This window comes from Hyaena hyaena, unplaced genomic scaffold, assembly GCF_003009895.1.
Source record: "Hyaena hyaena isolate Hyena2069 unplaced genomic scaffold, ASM300989v1 scaffold_1227, whole genome shotgun sequence".
NCBI classification, from domain to species: Eukaryota; Metazoa; Chordata; class Mammalia; order Carnivora; family Hyaenidae; genus Hyaena; species Hyaena hyaena.
The window spans coordinates 283,068-305,550 of NW_024081862.1; the positions used below are offsets into that span (position 1 = coordinate 283,068).

A 22,483-nucleotide genomic window follows, 5' to 3' on the forward strand; every position below is an offset into this window, starting at 1 on the left:
ATTCTGTCTTCTACTTAGGAAAACTTGGCAAAATATCCAGTCATTGAATCTAGTTTATTTTTTGTTTTTCATTTGTCAGAAATATTAAGGTGTTTAACATTTTTAAAAGCCTATTTTGCCCTGGGGCGCCTGGGTGGCTTAGTCGGTTAAGCGTCCGACTTTCGCTTAGGTCATGATCTCGCGGTTGGTGGGTTCGAGCCCCGCGTCGGGCTCTGTGCTGACTGCCAGCTCAGAGCCTGGAGCCTGTTTCAGTCTGTGACTCCCTCTCTCTCTGACCCTCCCCCTGCTCACGCTGTCTTTCTCTCTCTCTCCTAGAAATAAATAAAAATCTTTAAAAAAAATAAAAAATAAAAAATAAAAGCCTATTTTGATGTTTTACTACCCTCTGCTAATTCTCAGTGATATGGATAGTCAAATTTTATAGCACTTGTAAAGTTTCACAGAGGGCATGTCTACTCCTATCATTTGGACAAGGATATTTCAAATTTGGGAAAGAACTTTAAAATCTTCATTAATAGTGGCTTACTATATCAGCATTGTAGGCTTCTATCCATGAGGAAAATAAACAGACAAATAAATATATTGTTTTCATCTGAATAAACCCACGCTAAAGACAATAGTCACTATTTGAAGAAAATAAAAATTCTAATTCTTTGAGTATCATAAATTCTTTGATTCATATCTTCCACAGACTTGCCTTGCTTTAAGTGACTATAATATTATTCTTTTTCTGGTATCCAATTATCACAACTTGGCAAGTAGGAATTCATTTAAGTTAATTCTGTTATCTAATAGAGTCTCTCAGAAATTTAGACAACATCTTTGTTTTCTTGGCAACCAGATATTCCAGACCATCTTCAATTTTTTATGTCCCAAAATAGTGTATTACCTACTTTCTATAGAATCCTACTTATTTTAACTGGAAAGTAATATTAGGGACCAAAGTCTGATTATCAGGGATGCAAAGCAGACTAATGTATACTTATTTTAGTAAAATAGTTTTTAGGACATGTTAATAAAAAGCTAGAAAAATTGTATTTCAAAATCATGTATTTAAGGCACTCTCATGTATTGCCAATTAGATTGCCCATGGAGGAGAACTGAGACCTCAGAATAACAAATACAGTAATTTATAGTTTGGGGCCAGCAATACTACTTTGGGAAATTATCATGTAGATAGATTTGCAGCAGTATAAAAAGACATATTGTTTGTAATTTAAAAAATTGAAAACAATTAAGATTCTTAACAAAAGGGGTCAGTATATACATAGAATAGACTACTAAAAAAATGAAATAAAATAAAGAGGTTCTGTCACTGTATGGCTGCAGGAGAGGTTACTGCAGGGAAAATGGTGGATGGAAAGCCAGGAGAGAAGTCTGGAGCCACCATAGTAATGGAGGAGAAAGTTCCAGTTGCTCTGCCAAGAAGCTGTGAGCTCCCAAAGAAGCTGCAGACCTCCAGCCAAAGCTTATGAAGATCTGCAAGTCTGGGTTTACCATAATCAGACACCAAAGATTTCATCAAACCTGGGTCAGGTAAGCCTAAGGAAATTATTCCAACTCTTGCTCCAAAAGTCCTTTCAGTGGCAGCAGCTTTTAATGGAGATAAAGATAGTAAGCTACGGGAAATACTTCCAGAAACAAAGATGAGCATAAAGAATGTTGAACAGGTACACCAACATCAGCAGGCCAGACTTCTTCAATAAAGAAACACATAGGTTTTCAGATAACTGGAAACTATGAGGGAAAAAACCCACAGAATTTCATTTCGAAAATGTCCATGACCAGTACAATTAAATGATGAGTTTTGAAATTGGGTACGAGATGGGTATAAAGTTAAAAGAAATAGTTTTCCTTTTTTAAAGACCAATAGAAAAATATCTTTGGAAACAGAGCCAGGTGTGGGTTTTTTTTTTTAATTTTTAACATTTATTTAAAATGACGCAGGGCTCAAACTCACTAACTGTGACATGATGGCCTGAGCCAAAGTCAGCTGCTTAACCAACTGTGCCACCCAGGCACCCCTGTTTTTGTTTTTTAAGATTGAGTTGTATACTAATAAATGAGAGGTTCAAATGAGAGGTGACTTGTTTTATGGGCAGATTTCAAGACATTTGATAATTTTGTAGTTTTATGGTATTCATTTCCAAAAGTTAAAGGTAATAAATTGGAAATGGTATCTTTTTAAGAATTGCTATTTTTTAGACACAACTACTAGCATCATAAGAGAGAAGCAAAAGTTATTATATGTTTAAACTGCGGCAGTTTCTCTCTAACTTACACCATCGTTACCTAAACAGTCTGACTCCCGGTAGCCATATAGACAGGGAATATTGTATTAGGAGGAAAATATTACTGGACTGTTGATGGAGTCAACTTAGACAAAATTAAAATATAGTTTTTCTCTTATAAGCATTTGCTTTAAGTCATCATAAAGTAGACATTGCATTGCTATCAGTGGATATAGACAGTTAGCTCTTCAAAAATACCATTTTTTGAAATTTTGTGAGAACTGTTGAGTATTTTAAATAGCCTTTTGCCTTAATGGGTTTTGTCTACTTCCATTGGTCTTTAAAAAACAACCATTTGTCATCAAAATAAACCTCTACTCTGAATGTGCTTCTCCTGGTTGTTAACTAGTTCCTGTAAGCACTTTTTAAAGAAAAGAATAAGGAAGCTCTCTTTGCATTGATATAGAAAATTCTCCTAGACATATTGTTCAGTGAAAACAAACATACTATTGTTTCTTTTTGGATCAAATTAATCTTTCACCTTTTATTAAAAAACATGCAGAAAAGAATTTTTTTATTTAAAAAAAATCACTGTATTTGCTTCTATTTGCAAAGGGAATCTCTGAAAAGACTGATAAGAAACTTAAAAAAAGTGTTTATGTGTTAGGGTTAGGGTTTGGAACAGGGTGATTAGCAGACATGATATTATCAGGACTTTTTACTGTATGCCATTTACTTTTAATTTTTTAAAACGTGTTTTGAAATGTGTGTATTAAATATTAAAAAATTTTTAAAAATTGCAAATAGAATGTAAGACACTAAAAAATAACTAAATAAAATGTAAAAAATGAAAAGATAGGCGTCTGTATTGATCTTGTTAACATTTCTCTGCAATATAACCACGTAATTTTTTTAACCACTCAAGTGAAGTATAATTGTACTCTCTGTTCTTTTATAATTTAATAGGCTATATAGTTTTCCATCTAAGTGAAAAGCTGATAGAAACTAATGTAATTACTTATTTATTTTATATACTAACATAAAAAGCAAATCCAGTATAACAATACTTAAAATAAACTATGGAATGAATGATATTAATAATACAGTTTCTTTTGGCAACCATGCCTTTGAATATATCCACAAACACTGCACAGTCAAATTACTTTGCTCTTGAGTCAACATTATTAATTCCTCATTCTGTTGTGATTATGTCAAATTCCCCATTAGATACTATGTTCCAATATTTTAGGTTCATTTTAAATTAAAAACTGCTGTTGTTCCTATAACTGAAAGTGTTTATTTGACAGCAGCTTTCAACTACTAGGCCTGCCATATAGAGCTGTGGAAACTGGTTCTACCTTCCCAAATATTTATATTAAAGTATCTTTTAGCCACTGTGGCAAACAATATCACTGATCACCAATGTTTCTTTTTTTTCTTCTTCCAAACAACCTTTTTCTTTTCAATTTTTCTTATTATTAAATCGTATGATCGTTTGATTGGATTTTGGCCAACACAACAAGAGATCAATGATGTTGTTACTTCTAGGCTTGGTTCATAAAAATCCCCCACCTACAATTTTCATTGTTTTTTCTACCCATAGAGCAAGTAAAGAGGATTTTTCTGGATCGAACAAGATGATGAACCAAATGGAAAAAGACTGGATCTCTGAATGATCGCATGGGGCCAAACCTGCCCACATCCCCTTCGACAACATTCATTAGGCTCAGTAAGTATTCACTATTTATGTCCTGAAGCCTCTGAAAACTTGTAACTGTTAAAGCAATTAGTTTACCAGACTAATAGAGACAACCATCTGGTACATCTGAAATTATTTAAAATATATAAGGTTTGTGTTCACAAATTACTGCAATTTGTGAACTGCCAGCTGCCTTCAGTTGGACACAAGAATAGAAATTAAGAGCATATGATTGTAATTATATTTTAAATAAGTATTTAAGGCAATTTTAAATTTTGAAATATGATTACAGTTAGCAAAATGTTAGAGGCCAAAGAGGTATATTCATATACCTGATTAAAGCACTCAGGTCATGTCTAATTCAAATTTAACTGCCTTAAAAATCTTGTCCAGTGGACATAGGTTTTAATTTACCTTTTCTGAGTTATTAGCATTTTCTCTATATCATATTTATTTTCTAACTAACTTTACAATATGGTATATTGACATAACGAAGTGTTTAATATCACAGTTTTCCAAATCTTAGTCTTAAAATGATTTATTCTTACTCTATTACTTAGTTAAGTTTTGCTTTAGGATCAGTATGTAGATAAGGTTACAAAATGGAGCTCATCTAGAGATTATATAGTGAGTTCTGCTCTTTTCCTTTTATTTATTAAAAAAATTTTATAGTTTATTATCAAGTTGGTTTCCATATAACACCCGGTGCTAATCCCAACAAGTGTCCTCCTCCATTCCCATCTCCCCCCTTCCCCTCTCCCCCACCCTCATTAGCCCTCAGTTTGTTCTCAGTATTCAAGAGTCTCTCATGGTTTTTCTCCCTCCCTCTCCCCAACTATCTTCTCCCCTTCTCCTCTCCCATGGTCCTCTGTTAAGTTTCTCCTGTTCCACTTATAAGTGAAAACATATGGTATCTGTCCTTCTCTGCCTGATATAATTCACTCAGCATAACACCCTCAAGTTCCATCCATGTTGCTACACATGGCCAGATTTCATTCTTTCTCATTGCCGTGTAGTATTCCATTGTGTAGATGAACCACATCTTCTTGATCCATTTGTCAGTTAATGGACATTTAGGGTCTTTCCATGGTTTGGCTATTGTTGAGAGTGCTGCTAGGAACATTGGGGTACATGTGCCCCTATGCATCAGCACTCCTGTATCCCTTGGGCAAATTCCTAGCAGTGCTATTGCTGGGTCAAAGGGGAGTTCTATTGTTAATTTTTTGAAGAACCTCCACACTGTTTTCCAGAGGGGGTGCACCAGTTTACATTCCCACCAGCAGTGTAGGAGGGTGCCTGATTCTCCACATCCTCACCAGCATCTAGAGTCTCCTGATTTGTTCATTTTAGCCACTCAGACCAGCGTGAGGTGGTATCTCAGTGTGGTTTTGATTTGTATTTCCCTGATGATGAGGGATGCTGAGCATCGTTTCATGTGTCTGTTGGACATCTGGATGTCCTCTTTGAAGAAGTGTCTGTTCATGTCTTCTCCCCATTTCTTCACTGGATTGTTTGTTTTACGGGTGTGGAGTTTGGTGAGTTCCTTCTAGATTTTCAATACCAGCCCTTTATATATGTCATTTGCAACTATCTTTTCCCATTTTGTCAGTTTCCTATTAGTTTTATGGATTGTTTCCTTTCCCGTGCAGAAGCTTTTTATCTTGATGAGGTCCCAATAGTTCATTTTTGCTCTGGATTGCCTTGTCTTTGGGGATGTGTCAAGTAAGAAACTGCTGCGGTGGAGGTCAAGGAGGTTGTTTCCTGCTATCTTCTCTAAGGTTTTGATGGATTCCTGTCTCAAATTCAGGTCCTTCATCCATTTTGAGTTTATTTTTGTGTATGGTGTGAGAAAATTATCTAGTTTCATTCTTCTGCATGTTGCTGTCCAGTTCTCCCAGCACCATCTGTTAAAGAGGCTGTCTTTTTTCCATTGGATACTCTTTCCTGCTTTGTCAAAGATTAATTGTGCATACATTTGTGGGTCCAATTCTGAGTCCTCAATTCTATTCCATTGGTTTATGTGTCTGTTTTTGTGCCAATACCATACTGTCTTGATGATGACAGTTTTGTAGTAGAGGCTAAAGTCTGGGATGGTGATGCCTCCTGTTTCGGTTTTCTTCTTCAATATTACTTTGGCTATTCAGGGTCTTTTGTGGTTCTATACAAATTTTAGGATAGTTTGTTCTAGTTTTGAGAAGAATGCTGGTGCAATTTTGATTGGGATTGCATTGAATGTGTAGATTGCTTTGGGTAGTAGTGACATTTTAACAATATTTATTCTTCCAATCCATGAGCATGGAATATTTTTCCATTTCTTTGTGCCTTCTTCAGTTTCCTTCATAAGTTTTCTATAGTTTTCATCATACAGACCTTTCAATCTTTGGTTAGGTTTATTCCTAGGTTTATGGTTTTTTCTGCAATTGTGAATGGGATCAGTTTCTTGATTTCTCTTTCTGTTGCTTCAATGTTGGTATATAAAATGCAACCAATTTCTGTACATTGATTTTGTACTCTGCGACTTTGCTGAATTCATGGATCAGTTCTAGTAGGCTCCTGGTGGAGTCTGTCAGGTTTTCCATGTAGAGTATCATGGTGTCTGCGAAAAGTGAAAGTTTAATTTCTTCTTTGCTAATTCTGATGCCTTTGATTTCCTTTTGTTGTCTGATGGCTGATGCTAGGACTTCTAGCACTATGTTGAACAACAGTGGTGAGAGTGGACATCCCTGTCGTGTTCCTGATCTCAGGGGGAAAGCTCTCAATTTTTGCCCATTGAGGATGATATTAGCTGTGGGCTTCTCATAAATGGCTTTTATGATGTTTAAGTAGGTTCCTTCTACACCGACTTCCTTGAGGGTCTTTATTTAAAAAGGTGCTGTATTTTGTCAAATGCTTTTTCTGCATCTATCTACAGGATCATATGATTTTTATCTTTTCTTTTCTTTTGTTAATGTGATGTATTACACTGATTGATTTGTGAATATTGAACCAGCCCTGTAACCCAGGGATGAATCCCACTTGATCATAGTGGATAATTCCTTTAATATGCTGGTGAATTCGATTTGCAAATATCTTGTTGAGGATTTTTACATCTGTATTCACACAGATATTGGCCTGTAGTTCTCTTTTTTTGCTGGGTCTCTGTTTGGTTTGGGAATCAAAGTGATGCTGGCTTTGTAGAATGAGTCCAGAAGTTTTCCTTTGATTTCTATTTTTTGGAACAGCTTGAGAAGCATGGGTATTAACTCTGATTTAAATGTCTGGTATAATTCCCCAAAGAAGCCATCTGGCCCAGGGCTCTTATTTGTTGGGAGATTTTTGATAACTGATTCAGTGTCTCACTAATTATGGGTCTGTTCAGATTTTCTGCCTCTTCCCATTTGAATTTTGGTAGTGTCTGTGTGTTTAGGGATTTTCCATTTCTTCTAGGTTGTCCAGTTTCCTGGCATATAATTTTTCATAGTTTTCCCTGATAATTGTTTGTATTTCTGACGGATTGGTTGTAATAAATCCATTTTCGTTCATGATTTTGTTTATTTGGGTGTTCTCTCTTTTCTTTTTGGAAGCCTGGCTAGAGGTTTATCAATTTTGCTTATTTTTTCAAAAAACCGTCTCTTGATTTCATTAATCTGTTCAACTGTTATTTTGGATTCTGTATTGTTTATTTCTGCCCTGATCTTTATTATTTCTCTTCTTCTGCTGGGTTTGGGGTGTTCTTACTTCTTTGCTTCTAGTTCCTTTAGGTGCGCTGTTAGATTTTGCTTTTGTACTTTTTCTAGTATCTTGAAATAGGCTTGGAGAACAATGTACTTTCCTCTTAGGACTGCCTTTGCTGCATCCTAAAGAGTTTGGATTGTTGTGTTTTCATTTCCATTTGTTTCCATATATTTTTAAATTTCTTCTCTAATTGCCTGAGTAGCCCATTCATTCTTTAGTAGGGTGTTCTTTAACCTCCATGTTTTTGGAGGTTTTTGAGACTTTTTCCTGTGATTGATTTCAAGTTTCATAGCATTGTGATCTGAAAGTGTGCATGGTATGACCTCAATTTTTTTTAATATTTATTGAGGGCTGCTTTATGACCCAGTATGTGATCTATCTTGGAGAATGTGCCATGCACACTTGAGAAGAAAATGGATTCCATAGCCTCAGGATGTAGGGTTCTAAATATATCTGTCAGGTCCATCTGATTCAATGTGTCTTTCAGGTCCATTGTTTCTTTAGTGATTTTCTGTCTAGTTGATCTATCCACTGCTCTAAGTGGAGTATTAAAGTCCCCTGCTATTAGCACATTCTTATCCATAAGATTGTTTCTGTTTGTGATTAATTGTTTTATGTATTTGGGTGCTCCTGAATTCAGCGCATAGACATTTATAATTGTTAGCTCTTCCTGATGGATATACCCTGTAATTATTATATAATGCCCTTCTTCATCCCTTGTTACTGCCTTTACTGTAAAGTCCAGTTTGTCTGATATAAGTATGGCTACTCCGGCTTTCTTTTGACTTCCAATAGCATGATATATATTTTTATATCCCCTTACTTTCAATCTGAAGGTGTCCTCAGGTCTAAAATGAGTCTCTTATAGACAGAAAATAGATGGATTTTGTTTTTTTATCCATTCAGATATTATATGTCTTTTGATTGGGGCATTTAGTCCATTTATATTCAGTGTTATTATTGAAAAATATGGGTTTAGAGTCATCATGTCCTTTGTGGGATTCATGCTTGTGGTGGTGTCTCTGGTATCTTCCATTCCTTGCAACATTTCCCTCAGAGATCCCCCCTCAGGATTTCTTGTAGGGCTGGTTTAGTGGTGATGAATTCTTTCATTTTTTGTTTATTTGGGAAGACTTTATCTCTCCTTCTATTCTGAATGACAGGCTTGCTGGATAGAGGATTCTTGGTTGCGTATTTTTTTTTGTTCATTGCATTGAAGATTTCCTGCCATTACTTTCTGGCCTGCCAAGTTTCAGTAGATAGGTCTGTAACTACTCTGATATGGTCTCCCTTTGTATGTTATGGCCCTTTTATCCCTAGCTGCTTTCAGAATTCTCTCTTTGTCCTTATATTTTGCCAGTTTCACTATGATATGTCATGGAGAAGATCGATTCAAGTTACATCTGAGGGGAGTTCTCTGTGCCTCGTGGATTTCAATGTCTGTTTCCTTCCCCAGATTGGGGAAGTTCTCAGCTATAATTTGTTCAAGTACCCCTTCCACACCTTTCCCTCTCTCTTTCTCTTCTGGAATTCCTATGATACGGATATTGTTCCCTTTGATTGTATCATTCAATTCTCAGAACTCTCCTTTTGTGTTCCTGGATCATTTTATCTCTTTTTCTCAGCTTCTCCTTTTTCTATAATTGTGTCTTCTAATTCACCTATTCTCCTCTCTGTCTCTTCTATCTGTGCATTGGCCATCTCCATTTTGTTATGCACCGCATTTATAGCATTTGTTAATTCATCACAACTATTTTTAAGCTCCATAGTCTTTGTAGCAGTAGCTTCTCTGATGTCTTCCATGCCTTTTCAAGCCCAGTGATTAACTTTATGACTATTGTTTTAAATTCTTGTTCAGTGATATTGCTTATATCTGTTTTGAGCAATTCTTTAGCTGTCACTGATTCCTGGAATTTCTTTAGAAAAGAGTTCTTCCATTTCATCATTTCGGCTAGCTTTCTGTCTCTTGTCAGTTTTAAAAGCTTGTTATGCACTCTGCACCTGTGAGTACTGTTATCTTAAAGGAGGCTTATTGACTGTCAAGGGCCTGAGCCTTCAGGTAGTGTTCTTTTAATGGTGTCTCTTGGTCTCTCTTGTTGAGACTTTGGTTATTTTATTTCCCTACTCGTAGTGTTATTTGGGACTCTCCATCCTTTGCACTTTGGCTTGTTTCACGAGGTAGGCCTATGAGGCTGTCTTTTTTGTGGACTCCGTCTCTTCTCCTCCCAGCCCTTCCGGTTACAAGCTTTTTGGCTTCAGTCCTTCTTTGTTTAAAAGATACAGGCAGCAGACAGCGAATGCTGCCGTCTTGCCGCTTCTCCTGCTCTTTTGCTTTTATTCTTATTAATATTATCTAGTGTTTAGCAAATTACTAGGTCTTTAAAGAGAAAAAGTGTCCTTTGAGGGACATAGATATAGAGGGACATCAGTGAAAATTAGAATATAATATTTGTTAGAAAAGTTTACATTTAATAAATTTAAAAATATATACACATTTTAATGATTTTATGTAACAGTCTCTTTTAACTCTTAATTTTTATAAACTAACCCTGTGTCAGTGTGCACACATGCATGTGGATATATGTGTGCACATGTGTTCACTACTGCCGTTGAAGGTTTACCATTATAAATTTAAATGTTACCAAATTAGGCAATAATTTTCTCAATCAAAACCTAACCTTCAGGAAAAAAGAAGCACAAACTAAATCCAAATCTAGCAGACGGAAAATAATAGAAATAAAAGTGGAGATATAAAACACAGAGAATATAAAACCAAAGGACAGTAGGGATTTGAGATCAGGTAAAAAGTGTGATGCATATGTAATGGGAGGACCAAAAAAGGAGGAGAGAGAGAACGGAGTAGCAGCAATATGAAGAGATAAGTGCTAAGAGTTTTCCAGGCTGCAGTCCAGACTCCTTAGCGTGACATTTAAGGCCTTTCACAGCCTGGACCCTACAGCTTCCTTGTTTCATCTTCTGAATGGCTCTTCCTGATTTTTGGTCATGTACTTTTCTGCCTAAAAACATCCTTCTTCATTTATTTGCATGTTGAAATCTTACTTCTCTTTTTAGGGTGGCAATTAAAATGTTTTCTGTTTTGTCTTCCTAATTCCCTTGATCAAAATGAATTGTTCTCACCATAGGAACTTCACAAGCTCTTTGTTTATATTCAAATATAGAACTCATTGTAGTCAGACTCCTATAATTCCGTCACCCACCTTTCATTGGAAAAGTAGCAGCTTTTCCATTGGCAGGGACTAAAATGAATTTAATGCTCAGGGAAACTTGTTAAGCCAAGAATCACAGAAGTATGGGAGAGAGACAACTTAATAAGGCTCTAGCATTCTTGAAGCCATGTCAAAATAAATAAGGAAGGGGACCTCATAAGAGAGGGAGGCACCTCATAGCATCAAGATTATAAATTTCCAGACGAACTGTGTAGGTTTAGACTCTAATGGAATATTGCTAACCTCAGTGTTTGATTCCCTGCATTGTATACAGAAGGATATTCGCCATAAACTCTGCTTGTATCTAGGGAGACAGATCTATTATTCTGTCTATCCCCAAAGTAGGACCACATCACATACTGAGTATGACATTAATAAGGGAAAAGACTAAGCTTACAAATGAGATATAGTCGTAAGATTTTTCTCAAGAAATGGTCAAGCTAGGAGGTAAAATTGAAAACTGTTACTAGGGTGATCTAAAGTTGTCTCAAAATGCGTATCGCCAATAAAAAAAATTTATTAAGTGTCTACTTGTGAGTCATGAAGTGGTAACTCTCTTGTAGGCACTTAATAAATGACATGCAGATTTAATTTGGAAACACAGTATTCACTGAATTTTTATAGTTGATTAACAGTTCCTTCAGAGATCTCAGTAGAATTCTGAAGGTATACAATACAATTTATTATTTCAACAGTAAATTCACTTCACTGACTTAGCTATGGCAATGCAATTTCTGAAATTAAATTGCATTAATCCTCTGAAAATAGCAGAAGTTAAATGTAACAGTAAGTTCTTTCTTAGAACTTAGCTTGATTTTTCTTTTCTTTTTTTGGGTGAGAGACAAGTTGTAAAATAGGAGGAACAGAATCCTAAGGAAATAAAAGCTTTTAAAGTTCAGTTACAAAGGTTTCATCCTCTCAACTTACCCAGAAACATGTGAGCAAGAAAAATACACATCCCTTTTCCTTACGTGATATTCTTTGAGTTAGTTTCTTGTAATTTACTTCCTTCACCAGATGGGGATCTGATATTAAGTTGTACTTTTAGGAGGATAAGAATTCACTCTAACACCACATTCACTCTAACATTTATATTAAATGGGGGTGGGGGAGAGTTGAATGAGGAATAGGGGAAAACGTCAAGCTCCGAATGAGAAAATTACTACTTACTGCTCTACAAGTAATTTGTTGTCTACTTTGGGCCTTGAAAGAATAGAATTGAATGCCTGTTGATGAAGGTAGGATTTGTGTCTAACTTCCTTTTTGATATAGGGAAGAAGTTAAACACTCAGATTACTAATGTTCTCTCTGATAGAATCTAAACCTACACGTCTCTCCTGATAGTTTATAGTCTGGAGGTTATTAGACTCAAGTTTCTTCATGTAAACCTCAGTTTATATTAGAAGCCATGGGTTATAGAGAAAAGTAGAAAAACCCTGAAGATATAAGGTGCAGATCCATTTCCAAGACTAGTGTAGAAAGCATCAGTGGTTTAGATAGATCTTTTGACAAGATGCTTGGCCTAAAGTTTTCTGTCAGTGAGCTGGTTAGGTCTTTAGATGTTTTAGCATAGGTTTTTAATAATTACAAGTATTTTATAGCTGATCTCCAAAGAAGTAAACGGATCTCAATATGACTCCTTTTAAAATTGTCATAGCTTCATATGAAGAAACAATGAGTCAAAATCAAACAGATGGCTAATTAACTCCTGTTTCTTTGGAGAATGAGGAGCAAAGACTGCTTTTCAGGAAATAGACCAATTAATCAACCAGCTCTCTGAGTGCACTATTATGCTTTATAGTTAATGCCAATATCATAAGTGATCCGCCAAGATGTCTCATATGATATTACTTCAGAATATCTCCAGAAACCAATCGCTTCTCACCGTCTTTACTGCTACCAAGCCACCATCCTCTCTTACCTGGATTACTGTGATTGTCCCCTTGTCTTCTATTCTCTGTCCACTCCCCACCCCCTTTCTCTCTGAGTCTCTTCTCAACATAAGTGTGAGAAGAGTTATTCTCAATATAATCCATACAATGTCACTTCCCCAATCCTGTCATAGTCCCCATTTCACTCACAGACTAAAATTTAACTCTTTACATTGACTGACTTAATTTGGGTTCTTTAAAAGCAAAGCCAGAGATGAGGATCCTTGTAAAAGAGATACGGTGAAGGTGTACTCCCAGGTGCAACCTGTAAGGGAGAGGGAAGCAAGATAAAGAAGGGGAAAGAGCTCAGAAGGGATGTAATCACAGCTAAATCCCTCCCTTGGCCTGATGCACAGCAATAGGATTCTTGTACACAAACAGATCACGGAGGAGACCAGCTTTCTAAACACTCATATCTGTCAATGTGTCATATTTGTCAACACGTTGCACATTGGCTGGAGGCGCTGGGGCAACTTCCAGTTCAAGTGGTTTCTGTTGGCCGAGCAGTAAGAGCAGTTGGGGAGCAGTGCATATTTTCAAAGGGAGAATTTAACAACTGATTTATTTTTTTTTAATGTTTTATTTATATCTGAGAGAGAGACGGAGGGGGGGACAGCATGAGCAGGGGAGGGTCAGAGAGAGAGGGAGATACAGAATCTGAAACAGGCTCTGGGCTGGCTGTCAGCACAGAGCCCGACACAGGGCTCGAACCCACAAATGGTGAGATCATGACCTGAGCCAGAGTCGGAGGCTTAACCAACTGAGCCACCCAGGAGCCCCTATTTAATAACTGATTTATAAAAGTGTTTCATGAGCCTTTGGGTCCCAAAATGATTTGTATTCTTCCTTTGATACCTTTGAAAGCAGATTCAAATTTATCAGCGGATTCAATTTCTGCTCCTACAAAAACATCTCCCATTTACAACCAGAAATACTTACCAGGAATAGATCAATAACTCACTTTATCAGTTTAAAGGTACACTTCATATAGTGAGTAAGAGACCCTTTAAAAAACTGATTTGAAAACATAGACCAGAAGCGCTGGATGGCTCAGTTGAACATCAGACTCTTGATTTCAGCTCAGGTCATGATCTCACAACCTGTGGGATTGAGCCCTACATCAGGCTCTGTACTGAGTATGGAACCTGCTTGGGGTTCTCTCTCTCTGTCTCTGTCTCTGTCTGTCTCTCTCTCTTTCTCTCTGTCCTTCTCCTCTGCCCTTCTCCTGCTCACACTCTTTCTCTCAAAAAAATTTTTTAATTAAAATAAAAAGAAATCATAGACCATAATACAAAAGAAGTAAACAATAGTCATTACCAAGAGTTAAAAAAAATCATTTTTTCTTGAAAGAAGATCTCCCAAAACCCACTTTTACTTTACTTGGTTTATCTTGCTCTACAATTCTAGGAGATAACCCTGGCTTATTCTATGTACCGTAAGTATGCACACATTGGAAACAGATGTAAAAAGAAAGAAAAAGGATTCTCAAATAGTTAGCGGTATACAGAGTCTCTCATGTACACTCACCTAAATGCATGTGCACGTGCACGCACACATAGACACCCACACTCCAACACAGTGTTCCTAGCTTAGAAAAATTCAGTACACCGTCCTTCCACTTTCTACATTTTCCTCTTTTCCCTCTTATTCCCTTATTTATTACTGTATCATCAGCTTCAAGCACCCCCTCTCCAATGGCCCCCAATAAATTACTTTGTGAGAAGGCATCTTCAAGACTCTTTCTCCATGAGGACCTGGGGATTCCTTTTGTTTTATTCATTCATTGATTTGGCAGCTGTGGGTGCCTTCTAAATGGCAGGTACTAGAGATGCAAAGATGAACAAACCTAGGTTAGCTTCATCTAGATCTAGTCAAATTAATTATGTATCCACATCGATCATGTTCTATATATACTCTATCCCATTTACTTCTCACAAAACAAAGGTATTCTCTGCTTTGAGAGATAAGGTAATTATTTCATACAAGTTCAACCATTTTCCAATGACTCCCAGCTAGTAAGTAGAAGAGCTGAATTAACCCAAGTTTCTAACCCCAAGGTCAAAGGTCTTTCTGCTGCACTGCTGATTGCCCTGACCAACTAACCTATCCCAGTGAGCCCTTATATGTGGCTGCTTGTGGACAGGTCATTAGATCTGTGTCCTGACATGCTCGCTCTCTTTATCCATAGGGTATAGGGATTGTTGAAATTCTTGCTTCTATCAGGGACAGAAAGCAGTAGTCATTTTCTCAATGACCAAATCTTAGCTGCAGATCTTGTCCCTAAATCCCTGCCTTCTCCTCCTATTCCTCCAATGTTTTATCCACTTGACTTTTTGTAATTTCCCTCCTACCTCACCTGCCACATATAAAATTAAGATGCTCCTCATGCACTTTGTATAAGGTGGAAAGTTCAATAATAATTCTTTGTAAATGTAATACTATATCAGTACACAGTATCAACTACTAATTCTCATTTTAGATTCTCAAATTTATGTTTTACAACTGAGATAAACAGTATAAATGATGTATAAACTTTGTAAACAGAGAGTTTTGGAGTTTGGTCTCCAGTGATTTTTAATGAGGTGACATCCTTTGTCATTATTAAACTTAGACTTTTCTTATGCTTATTAGGAGTAATAGGTAGAAATCAAGACCTTCTTTATGAAAAATCTCCATCTGATACCCTACAGAAACCTCTCAAAGTATCCCCATAAGGGCGCCTGGGTGTGTCAGTTGGTTAAGCATCCAACTTTTGATTTTGGCTCAGATCATGATCTCACGGTTCATGAGATCAAGCCCCACGTCTGGCTCTGCACTGTCAGTCTCTCTCTCTCTGCCCCTTCTCTGGTTGTATTCTCTCTCTCTCAAAATAAATAAATAAACTGAACAAAATACATGAAAGTATACCCATAGTCTACGAACTCACACTTCAAACTTCTGGTTCTCAGCACTGTATGTGTCACTCTTCCAGGCCCCAGCAACTGCCCTCCTCGTGAATTGTTGGCTATCACATTCTATTATTCTAGAAACCTGTTTTCAAGAAAGTCTGTTTCGGTTTGGTTTTAATCAGAAGCAACTATCGTGTTTTCTGACAGGCTGCTAAGTGCTTTGGCTGAAGTCTATTTTTGTCTTTTATTTGTTACCTTGATCTTAAGAAGTATGCACCTTAGCAAAGTTTAGGAAAGAGAATAGAAGGAACTTTAGCCAAAAAAATCTCATGATATACTCTTTATTTTTAACTTGATATATATGATTAGAAATATATAAAAGCTACTGTAAAAATAAATTAAAAGGAAGCTGAAAGTATAGCAACATTTAAGAGAAAAGAAGACTCCTCATATCATATTGCTGGGACAGCTTACTTCAAGATTTAGGTAAATGTCTTTTTCGACCTTGATTTCATTGAAATGAGAAAAAATGAACAGAAATGATCAAAATAATTAAAACATGTAGTCTAGTGGTAAGTACTTGCCTTGGCAAAGAAAGGCTATATTAGAAATTTTTGTCCTTGCATCTATTTAGTCAGAAACTGAAAATATGATTTAATTAAATTAATGGGCACACTAGGGGATACCAAGTTTGCCTAGATTTGGAGATGACAATGGAAGGAAAACAGTCATTCCACACTTAAGAATTGACTTGACTCCAATTCTTTTTTTAAAATGTTTTTTATTAACATTTATTCATTTTTGAGAGTGAGAGACACAGAACATGAGCAGGGGAGGGGCAGAGAGAGAGGGAGACACAGAATTTGGAACAAGCTCCAGGCTCTGAGCTGTCTGCACAGAGCCCAACGCAGGGGTGAAACTCAAGGACTGCAAGATCATGACCTGAGCTGAAGTCAGACCTCAACCCACTGAGCCACTCAGGAGCCCCAGCTTGATTCCAGTTGTTCACCTAATACTCAAATGTTGCATCTCAAGATGCTAATTTGGATCCTTTTGTTTTCCAAAAACCCTCAGCAGGAGTGGTCTTATCTCTCCTTCTGGCTTCCCATATGTGAGCTAATCTCAAAGAAACTAGTAGAAGGGAATGAAAAATATAAAATAAACATACTACAAGGCCAAAGTCAGTCAGTACAATAAAAGGAGTAAAACGAAGTTAATTGTGTGTTCCAAGGAGGCAGAGAATACATTCAATTTTTTCTAAGAGAAAAGAGAAAGAGTATAGGGATGGTACCTACAAAAATACCTTTGGTACTGGGCCTTTAAGCATGGGCAGGATTGAGCCAGGTGGTAAAGGATGGTAAAGGATGAAAATATTCTAGGTAGAGAAGTAAAAAGAAAGGAACATAAAGGGGAAAAAACCTGTAAATAATGTGCTGGGAACTTTTTGATTTTTTGTTTTCCTGTCATACAAATTATATATAATATATATATATAATATTGGGAATATATATATATATATATTGGGGAGGAGAGTAGTGGCTCTCAGAAACCTGATTTATCCCTTCTATTTAGATAATATTGTTTCCCCTTTGCCAGCATAGCATCATCCAGGTAAACAAATATGTGTGGTTAGAGTTTTTTCTGTTCTTCATCTCAGCTTTTATTTGTGCATTTTGCTCAGGCATGGATAATTTTTTTACATGCTATGTAACACTGAATAGAGGACATCCCCTGAAAGCTGTTTTTGTTCATACTAACTCTTGGAAACATAGTACGTATTTTATAAATACACCTTAATTTGTGTTAGTTACATTCCAGGTGTTTAAAGTACATGTGACTAGTGGCTACTGAATTAGATTGTGTAGTTCTACCGCCTTCACAGAGCTCTCTCTGTCATCTGTTTTCTTTATATTCTGCCCTTATTATCTTTATCTGTTTATACATTCCCTACTTCAGAGATCTCATATTGCAAATCAAGTAGCTATATTGATGATTCCAAATATTATATCTCTATATAGAATGTTCATGGGCACTATAAACTCAATATAACTCAGAGTCTCCCATTGGACTCAAGTGCAAATTCTTCTAACTTTCATTATTATTATTTTCAGTCTATTGAGTCTATTTCAGTCTATTTGAGTCTATTTTTTCAGTCTATTTTATTTTTCCTGAAGAATGCTCATGATTTTGTCCTCATCATCAATCAAATGGTGAAAAAAAAAAAAGCACTTAGACAATGTTCTAGGCACTGGGAATATGAAAAAAGACTAGGTCCCCATCCCAAGCTAGCAGATAGTCTGGTGAGGGAAGAGAAACATCCAAGAGCCCTACATATTCTCTTGGTAGGGAGAAAATCATATACTTTAGAATAAAACAGAAACATTATTTGACAACTAGCCTACTTAATAGTGAGTCTGCTTCATATGTTAAAAGGGTATTGTGATACTTCTTTCTTGGAGTTAATGTGTAATTTAAAGGCTATGTACTGGCATAAAATAACCAGTTCTGACTTCAGAAATGGCAGGAAGTACTTATACATTTTAAAGATCTCACCAATAGATTTATATTTTCTCCCATCTTCTCTGCCCATGTCCTCCTATTTCAGTTCTCTGCTTGCATAAGATTGTGTGTTGGTCAGGATTCTTTAGAGAAACAGAACGAGTAGGAGATACATAGAAAGAAATTTGTTAAAGAAATTGGCTCCCATAATTATGGAAGGTGAGAAGTGCCATGATCTGCTGTCTGCAAGTTAGAGGCCCAAGGAAGCTAACCTGGTGGTCTGGTCCAAACCTAAAGGCCTGAGAACCAAGGGAGCCAATGGTGTAAGTACCAGTCTGCGTCCAAAGGTCTGCGAGCCAGGAGCACCAATGTTGGAAGACAGAAGATGGATGTCCTTCCTAGCTTCAACAGAGAACAAATTTGCCCTTCTTCTACCTTCTTCTTCTCTTCAGGCCCTCAATAGATTGCATGGGGCCCACCTACCTCACAGAGGGTGATCTGTCTACCAATTCAAATGCTACTGTCTTCCAGATACACCTTCACAGACATACCCAGAAATAAATGCTTTTTCAACTAGCTGCACATCCCTTAGCACAATCTTTAACATATAAAATTAGGCACAGAATGCAGAGCACTGAACAGAAACACAGTTGGCATTTATAAAAGACTGTAACTGCAACACTGTCTTCCCTTCAACGCACACAATTTCTTTTCCATTTTACCAGTCGTGAGAACTGGTCGATGGTGAGTGTGGCATCATGTTTTCAGGGGGGCCAAGAAGTGAAGAATTCTTGCTGCAGGGAGTCGGGCTGCTGGAGGCCACTGCATGGTCCGCACAGGGAGGCCTGCCCTGCGTGTGTGGAGCATGGTCGTGGTGGGAGCAGGCCCGTCCTCTGTCACTGGTCACCACCATGTATTACTGCTGACTGTAATTGTATGTGGAACGATAGTCTAAGGCCTTCTGGGTAATAAGCAAACAATTTTTTAAAATTTTTTATTAATGGTGCATGACTTTGTTTATGAGACTTTGTGCTAAATGCTAAAAGTTCAGGGGAATAATCAGTACAACTATGGAAAGGAAAATGAAAACCTTCAGGTTGTGAGGGAGAAAGAGGAAAAAAAATAAAAAAGAAGAAACAATCTTAGCAAGGATGCATAATACAAGTTATTTTCATGACCCAAGTACCAATTTTATTAACACGTTGGAGAACAAGCAGATGCTTTTTTTTACTATAATAATTATAAAATATAATATAAATATAAAATGGAAATTTGTCTACAATGATATTTCCAAAAGGAACTTAAAGTTGCTTTACATATTTTCTTTAAAGTATTTTTGTAGGTGTGTTAGGGCCACGTGTAAGATGCCCGGTCTGTGATCCTCTTGGTTTTCTTAGTCTTCCAGTTACACACAGAGGGCTCCTCCCCACTAAATTTAATCTGACTACAACCTGAATCTTGCACCTCCCTTTTGCACTAAAACATGCAGGCCTTCTAAAAAACAAAAAGCCAAGAAGCTATTCAGGGCTCCTAGTGTGTCAAGTGAGTTTTGCATTTTTACTTCCTCTGGGCTTCTATGAAAAGGTTAGTAAGCATAGCAGTTTTCTGCATTTGTTGTGAATGGATGGTTGACAAGACTCAGGCTACATTTGCCTAATATAACCAGCACACCTGAAGAAGAAATTGCAGCTTCAGTCACTTGGCAACATTCTTTTGTTAAAAATTTTTAATGTTTTATTTATTTTTGAGAGAGAGAGATAGAGACAGCATGAGCAGAGGAGGGTCAGAGAGAGAGGGAGTCACAGAATCTGAAGACAGGCTCCAGGCTCTGAGCTAGCTGTCAGCACAAAACTGGACAAGGGACTCAAACCCACCAACTGTGAGATTATGACCTGAGCCGAAGTCAGATGTTGAACCAACTCAGCCACCCGGGCACCCCACTTGTCAACATTCTTTATTCATCTGCTAATTAACCACACATTCATTCAACACTAATCTTCTTCACTTACATGCGCAAAGTATTAAGTTAGATACAGTGATAGGAAGACTTACATGGCATAGTATCTGCTTTCAGAAGCTCATGTTTCTGCTAGGGTAACTGGGCATGGCCAAGCCTTCAATTAGGTGACAGTTCAAGAGCTATTACAGAGGTCCTACTTTCTAATTTATTTTTAAAAAAGGTTTGTGTATGTAATAATGTCACTTGCAACATGCAGTCAACTTCAGAGATGGAGAAGAGGCTCAAAATTGTCAAGTTTGTTACATGGCTTCATATAGCAGCACGTCCATTTTTCCTTGCAAATCTTCTCTAAAATGATTTGCGTTACAAACTCTATATTATATAATTATAAATAAGTTTTCCTTATCCATACATACTGTGTAGTGTGACCCTACCATATGTTATTACATCATATTGCCAATATTTTATTTTTCTCTGAGGCTATGGACATGCAAATGACATATTTCTTGTGTCCTCCATATCTGATATTCAGTGTCTTTTGCACAAATAACACCACATAACCTTTCCCCTGTCAGGAATGCGTGAGAACAGGTTGCTTTGTTCTCCTGTGCCATTGTATGGACCGTTAAACAGCAAGGCCATTTTTACAGAATACAGCAAACATGGAGGTAATTTAGCAAGGGTATTTTCCTCCTCATAGGAGATCAGCCACAGTCTCTGTCCGTACTGCATCCAGACTAACATCTGGTAAAGGCAAAGTTCTCCTTGCTCCATGCCTGCTTAGTGTGTATCAACAACGTTCAATTACTATGTGGATAGAAAGCAAATTCTTCAACATGGTCACAAAGCCCAGTAGGGTCTTGTCCCTGTCTACCTCTCCAACTTCAAGTTGGAGAGGTTCTCTGCCTTCTTTCCTGAAGTGCAGCTACTCTAACCTTCTTCCACTCTTTATATTCCCAAATTCTGGAGCTGGACTGCCTGGGTTTCAGTCCCCAACTGGCCACTTACTAGCTCTGTGATCTTAGATAAGTTATGTGATATATCTGGGCTTCAGTTTCTTCATCTGTAAAATAGATGCAATAATGGTTCTCATTTCACATTTTTGTTATTATGGGGATCAAATGTCACACATGAAAGCATCGATTTGTGCCTGGCACACAGAAAGGGCCCTGAGAAGATGTCTAGTATTTGCTATTCTTGCCTAAGTGACCTAATACTTAATGTTTTTGTCTCTGTTTGCAATGCTGCCTTCTGATCCTTTCCCTTAGCTAAAAATAAATATTTATTCTTTATATATCAGCTTAAATGTTCTGTCTCTGGAATACATTTCCTTCCTCTCATATTAGATCAGGACTCCCTGTTCTATACTCTCCAAGCACCCTGTAAGACCTTGGTAGCACTTATAATAATTATTGGGATCATTAATTGTTCAGCCCTTTGATTCTTTTGCTTGAGTCCATCTTTGCTGCTTCCTGAGGTATAAACCCAGTCCATTTTGCTTACCACCTTATAGCCCTTCTGTGCTCTCACCCCCAACGTATGAACAAGTCTCAACTCATTTCAGTTTCACTGATTGATTAATTTCACTTGTTTTCTCTTGCTCTTGCTGTCCTCCTTAGAGGTTGAAAGTAGCAGGGAGCTGTCTCTAGCAAGGAGGCTAGAGGACACTCAGGGCACTCAGGACACATCTATGCTCTGAAATGCGCTCTGTCTGTACTGCATCATCATGAAAGGAAAAGTGAAACCATTTGGAGAGATGGAGAATAATAAACTGGGGGAAAGTTAGGTCAGAAAGGATATGAATAGCACATTTCTCATAAAAGAATGGATAATTATCCCAGTGGTGTTCCGGAAGGTGGGGCAAGATGTGTCAATCACAAATGGCAGAAGGTACAAATGGAAACTCCTGCCCAGACCTCTCATATCTAACGATAACTCTGCCTCTGGACTACAGCAAAAACAGTAATCTGGTTGTCAAAGTATTCAAAAACCTCTTTCCCACATCTCTTGTAAGAACTCCAGAGCCCTAGCCTTTCATCAAGAACATTTACTATCAATGTATTTCCTCATTTTCATTTCCTCATTTCCGTATATATTTCTTTTTACTCTTTATCACCAGTGTTTAACAGTTAAATCCAGAATGACCTTTTCTTTCTGATGCTTCAACCTTTCTGCACTATCCAGAGTTAGCCAGCAGATGTCAGTCTTACAACTCAAACTGATTTTGGTCCTTCTCCTAAATAACCTAAAAACAAGTTAATTGAAGGAAGATACAAGGGCAAAGACCTTTAAAATTCCTTAAAACACCAAACAGTAAGCATATAATTCAACACA

At 37.1% G+C, this 22,483-nt stretch overlaps 1 long non-coding RNA gene across 2 annotated transcripts in view; it reads left to right on the forward strand.

Annotated features, from left to right (window-relative positions):
• LOC120224710 overlaps positions 1-22,483 on the forward strand; it is a 258,324-nt gene that overhangs the window by 209,542 nt on the left and 26,299 nt on the right. For both annotated transcript variants that reach the window (XR_005526645.1, XR_005526644.1), the window contains exons 4-5: positions 1,330-1,536; positions 3,835-3,960. This is a non-coding gene — a long non-coding RNA (uncharacterized LOC120224710). The remainder of the gene's footprint in view (positions 1-1,329; positions 1,537-3,834; positions 3,961-22,483) is intronic.